Genomic DNA, 5,864 nt, shown 5'->3' with positions numbered 1-5,864 from the left:
ATTATGAGGGGCATGGATAGGATAAATAGACAAAGTCTTTTCCCTGGGCCGGGGAGTCCAGAATTAGAGGGCATAGGTTTAGGGTGAGAGGGGAAAGATATAAAAGAGACCTAAGGGGCAACTTTTTCACGCAGAGGGTGGTACGTGTATGGAATGAGCTGCCAGAGGATGTGGTGCAGGCTGGTACAATTGCAACATTTAAGAGGCATTTGGATGGGTATATGAATAGGAAGGGTTTGGAAGGATATGGGCCGGGTGCTGGCAGGTGGGACTAGATTGGGTTGTGCTATCTGGTCGACATGGACGGGTTGGACCGAAGGGTCTGTTTCCGTGCTGTACATCTCTATGACTCTATGACTTTATGAGTATTCCACTGATAGCCTTCACATTCTAGAACCTCTTCTAAATAACCCCTGTTCAAGCAAAAGACCACTAGGTGATGATCAAGAGGTTATTCAACCAGAAAAGCCATCACAGCTTTTACTGCTCATACACACACTATCCAAGACGGCGCGACTTGATGAAAATCAGAACAGCAGTGAACTGTGAACAGATAGCTACATGCACCTCTGTGTCAGTTAGCCAGTAAACAGGAGGAGCTCCAGGACTTGCTGTGTCCCCTGGCCAAGCTGTTCCTGCAGTTTCAACACTGGCATCTACCCGACAACGTGGAAAAATACCCAGGCTTATCCTATACACAAAAAGCAGAACAGATCCAACTCGGCCAATTACTGCCCCATCAGTCTACTCTTGGTCATCAGTAAAGTGATGGAAGGGCTCACCAACAGAGCTATCAAGCAGCACCTGCTCAGCTATAACCTGCTCAGTGATACCCAGTTTGGGTTCCCCCAGGGTCATACAGCTCCTGATCTCATTACAGCCTTGGGTCAAACATGGACAAAAGAGCTGGATTCCAGAGGGGAAGGGAGATGGACAGCCCTTGACATCAAGGCTGGATTCGACCAAGTGTGGTATCAAGGAGCTCTGGCTAAACTGGAATCAATGGTTATCAGGGGGCAACCACTCCACTGGTTAGAGTCAGACCTGGCATAAAGGAAGTTGGTTGTGATTGTTGGAAGTCAGTTGTCTCAGCTCCAGGATATGTCTGCAGGAGTTCCTCAAGGTAATGTCCTAGGCCCAGCCATCTTCACCTTGCTTCATCAATGACCTTTCCTCCATCATATGGTCAGAAGTGGGATGTTCACCAATGATTGCACAATGTTCAACACCATTAGCTGCTCCTCAGATACTGCAACAGTCAGTGTCCAAATGCAATAAGATCTGGACAATTACCAGGTTTGCGGTGACATGTGGCAAGGAATATTGTGCCAGGCAATGACCATCACCAACAAGAGACAATCTAACCACTGCTCCTTGACATTCAATGGTGTTACCATCACTGAATCCCCCACTATCAACATCCTGGGAGTTATCATTCACCAGAAACTCAACTGGACTAGCCACATAAACACAGTGGCTACAAGAGCAGGTCAGAGGCTTGGAATCCTGCAGCGAATAGAGTCATAGAGTCATAGAGATGTACAGCATGGAAACAGACCCTTCGGTCCAACCCGTCCAATCTCACTCAGAAACACTGCCAGTGAAAACCACCCCAGGACAAGGTGAAAACCCGGTCCAGAGATCCAGTGGATTCTTCCTGTGGACAGTCAAGCAGACGTTTCCCTGGAGTACAGGCCTGGAGTATAGGCCTGCAGGAGCTCAGAGCCTGTATCACTTCAATCAGACCTCGAGCAAATCTTCTGCCCTTGCTTAACCTACAGATCAGGGAAGCTGCCTCAGATTTCAGAAAAGGCATCACACTCCTTCATGATTATAACCTTGTGTACAGTCAGCAGTCAGATACAAATCTCCTAGAAACTTCTGCTTTAATGATGCACACTTGTTGGGCCAAGTTTAAAGTTGTAAACATTTCTGAGTTTTACTTTAGAACTATGGGGACATTTAGCCCTCAATGTTCCAGCACTCAATTAGATCATGAGGGATCTGTACATCAATCTGTCTCTCAGCCTTTGTTCTAAAGGATCAAAGTTTGCCTGATATACTTTTTCTGCAGCCTCAGTCTCCCGTCCTCTCTGCGTTTTAGTGATTTCAGCCAGAGTTTGTTTTTAATGCCAGTGTCTGGGTCATTTCAAGTGCAGACATATTCATAAAGTGTGTTCCGAGGGATCTCATGTCAGCCTTGCCCTTCAGCACTGATGTTAACTCTCACACAAATACCTTTGCTTCCTGTGTTTCTTACAAAGCAGGAGTTGAAGGTGTGCCACATCACGCTAAGCAGTCACCCTTCACGCATGTGTAGTCAGTCACATGTTCACCTGTGGATGCCTTTGTAGCTGGGTCTGATTTGTTTACGAACCAGCCGTTAAGATGTCATGGGGAGCAGCAGGAGCCTGGGCTCATTTTAATTTTTTTTAAGTTTTCATCTTGAGACATGAAGACCAACTGGATGTGTGGAGCTCTGATTTCCTGTGTGGCATTCGACCACAGATGGTTTTCTTCAGTCACCTCCTAGTGGTGACCAGGATCAGTAGATGCAGGCCACAGGAGAAAGGAAATGAAAATTCAGCAGATACCTGCTCACCATTATCTAAACAGGATGGTTTTCACTGGCAGTGTTTCTGAGTGAGTTTATACCAAACTGAATCGAAATGCGTCCCAAAGGGAGAGTCAGAACTGGGAAAGATAATCGGTGTGTCATTGTTGCCTCCTCAGTAACTAATGCAGTAAAAGAAGGGGAAGCTTTCTAATCTGGGACTTTGCATCAGGATGGAAGGGATGGTGTGCAGTGTACCCCTGGAGAGGTACACCAGCATTCCACCAGCAAATTCTCTCAGACTGCTCCAACAAGGCCCCGCTCTCGGGAGGTGCTCGGTTGCTTTGAATTGATGTTTGATTTGGATTGGTTCAGGTGCACAAACCCCTCTCCAGATTCAACTGCCTCCTGGTCACATTCACTGTCAAGGCTGAATGACCTTCCAGGCTCCAGGGGGTGGGGTTTCGGGGGGATTGTAAGAGCTGTCTCCATTCCAATATCCCAGTGTCAGATGTGACCCTTTCAAATCTGATAGCCCTTCCTGGGAAATGTACTGCCAACAAAGGTACTGCGGCATGATCTGAAACATAACTTTAAAGAAAGGAGAGACTTACACGGCTGTGGAGAAGGTGTAAAGCAAGTGCTACTAAATGGATTGCTCTGCCACAGAGCCAGGAAAATAGGCTCCTCCTGTCTTCTGTTATTGTAAAACACCACAGTCACTGGGTGACGACTCTGTGCTTCATACTGAGGGTCGGTCAGAGTCTCTGCAATGAACACCTCAATGTCTCATTGCAGATTACAAACTGGGCATGGGGTTCAGTGAGGTACAGTCATGATTCAGAGAGATCTTAACAGCATTCAGCTCACTTCCCCTTGTGCTGGTGCTTGGAGATTGGTCCCACTCCTCCCCGTGTTCCTCATGGGTCAGAAACTGTTCCTTTCCCACTTTTTAGCAGGTGCCCCTTTTTGAAAGGCTCCTGTTGAATGCCTTCCAGGCAGTAGATTACAAACAGCTCACTGAGCGAAAAATATTTCCTCACCTGTTTTTGTTAATTCAATTACCTGAAATGTGAATCCCTCTGTTTACTAATCCTCCGGCAATTGGAAACTGTATGCCCCTATTTTTTCTATAAAAACCCCTCACAATTCACAACACTGGGAATCACTGAGATTTACAGCACAGAGGGAGCTCCTGCAGCCCAGCATGTTCATGCCAGTCATCAAGTACCTCCTATTCTAGACCCATTTCTCAGCACTGAGCCCACAGCCTTGTCCACTCGAGTGATCACCTAAGGACTTCTGAAATGTTATGCTGGTCACCCTCAATCCAGTCTCCTGAGTTAACCTTCTCTGCTCTGAAGAGAGTAGCCTCAGTTTCTCTGGTCTCCCCACATTCTCTGAAACTCTCTCATCTCTGCTTCTGTCCTCAGAACCTTCTGTTTAAAATCAAACAGCTGCTCCTGACCTTGCCATCTGCTCGTGACACAGCAGCCTCTGGCTTCCTCGATACACCGACTGTCCCCACAAAACAGTGAGTTACAATTTATATAAAAGCATTCACTGGAAAGTCAGAGCTGTCAGTCGGAGCTGGTTGAGCCTATGGGCTGTGGGGAGCTGCTGCATTATTGCCTTGTGCTGAGGCAGGCTACCGGGTTCAGTAATGCAGCGTTTTATATTGGAGTAATTACTCACACTCCACTGGGCTGCAATCCCCAGGGGAACTCAACAAGAACGACCAAGGTTTGGAAAGTGCTGCAGAAGGCAAACAGACTCCATGCTCAACACTTGTAATATGTTATAGTGATGTGAATTCATGAAGAGCCTGATGTCCTGCTGTGTTGTGCAAGTTTACAGCGACTGTGGGTTTTGTCATATTAGCACAGATTTGCACATCTCCATTTGACCTTCAGTGTTCTCCTGTTCCACTGAAGGTACTGATTCTGTCAGTGAGAGGATGCATTCTCGAACACTCCGGGCAGGCGACCGTCCTTCATAAAGCGAACCTCATTGCCACTTGGCTGTTTGACTGTCAGGGGCTTCATCGCAGTCTGCTCAGAAGGAGGAGAGACAAACCAGGTGTCACCGGATTCTGTGGTAAGAGGGACGGGTCACAAAATAACACAAATATTGCAACGTGACAGGGTTACCGCGGAGGGATTTAAACAGCGGAGTGGGTGCTGTCTGTTCTCTCTCTGTGTGACTGACTCTCACTGGGGTACAGTCCCACACACACTGACTCTCACTGGGGTACAGTCCCATGCACATTGACTCTCACTGGGGTACAGTCCCACACACACACACACACACACTGACTCTCACTGGGGTACAGTCCCATACTCACACACTGACTCTCACTAGGGTACAGTCCCCACACACTGACTCTCACTGGGATACAGTCCCACACACACTGACTCTCACTGGGGTACAGTCCCACACACACACACACTGACTCTTACTGGGGCACAGTCCCCCCCACACACTGACTCTCACTGGGGCACAGTCCCACACATACTGACTCTCACTGGGGCACTGTCCCACACACACTGACTCTCACTGGGGTACAGTCCCACACACACTGACTCTCACTGGGATACAGTCCCACACACACTGACTCTCACGGGGGCACAGTCCCCCCCACACACTGACTCTCACTGGGGCACAGTCCCACACACACTGACTCTCACTGGGGTACAGTCCCACACACACTGACTCTCACTGGGGTACAGCCCCACACACACTGACTCTCACTGGGATACAGTCCCCCACACACTGACTCTCACTGGGATACAGTCCCACACAACTGACTCTCACTGGGGTACAATCCCACACACACTGACTCTCACTGGGGTACAGCCCCACACACACTGACTCTCACTGGGGTACAGCCCCACACACACTGACTCTCACTGGGGTACAGCCCCACACACACTGACTCTCACTGGGGTACAGTCCCACACTCACACAGTGTCTGTGTCTGGTCCAAAGTTAATGTTGTGTTTTAATAATCATTATTTATCAGTGGGTTTCCTGAAAGTGATCTGACCAATTGTAGAGAGCTCTACGTACAGTGAAGGTTGTTTGCTCCCCTGGGCTTGGTGTTTACAGCATTTCATGAAACAATATCTGGAATATTGATCCATTATTGGCACTTGTGTCCCTGACATCAGCAATGTGGGACCTCTGTAGCTGAGGGCAATTTGGGAATCTGCTGGTGTTGGGGTGAGGGAGGTGGATATTGTAGGGGTGAAGGGGGATGGTGTTGGGGTGAGGGAGTGTTGATGTTGAGGTGAAGGGGTGGATGGTGTTG

The 5,864-nt window shown here is 48.3% G+C and overlaps 1 long non-coding RNA gene across 2 annotated transcripts in view; it reads left to right on the top strand.

The window, feature by feature from the left end:
* LOC122539659 overlaps positions 1-5,864 on the top strand; it is a 51,047-nt gene that overhangs the window by 6,736 nt on the left and 38,447 nt on the right. The window contains exons 1-3 of one of the 2 annotated variants that reach the window (XR_006309137.1): positions 2,338-2,643; positions 3,988-4,088; positions 4,489-4,651. This is a non-coding gene — a long non-coding RNA (uncharacterized LOC122539659). Of the gene's footprint in view, positions 1-2,337; positions 2,644-3,987; positions 4,089-4,488; positions 4,652-5,864 lie in introns of those variants that run through there. The other variant, XR_006309136.1, reaches the window with a different exon arrangement.

The sequence above is a fragment of the Chiloscyllium plagiosum genome, chromosome 33 (genome assembly GCF_004010195.1).
Source record: "Chiloscyllium plagiosum isolate BGI_BamShark_2017 chromosome 33, ASM401019v2, whole genome shotgun sequence".
In the NCBI taxonomy this organism is placed as follows: Eukaryota; Metazoa; Chordata; class Chondrichthyes; order Orectolobiformes; family Hemiscylliidae; genus Chiloscyllium; species Chiloscyllium plagiosum.
Note: the sequence above shows the minus strand (reverse complement) of the source record. Positions and strands in the feature narration are given on the sequence as shown.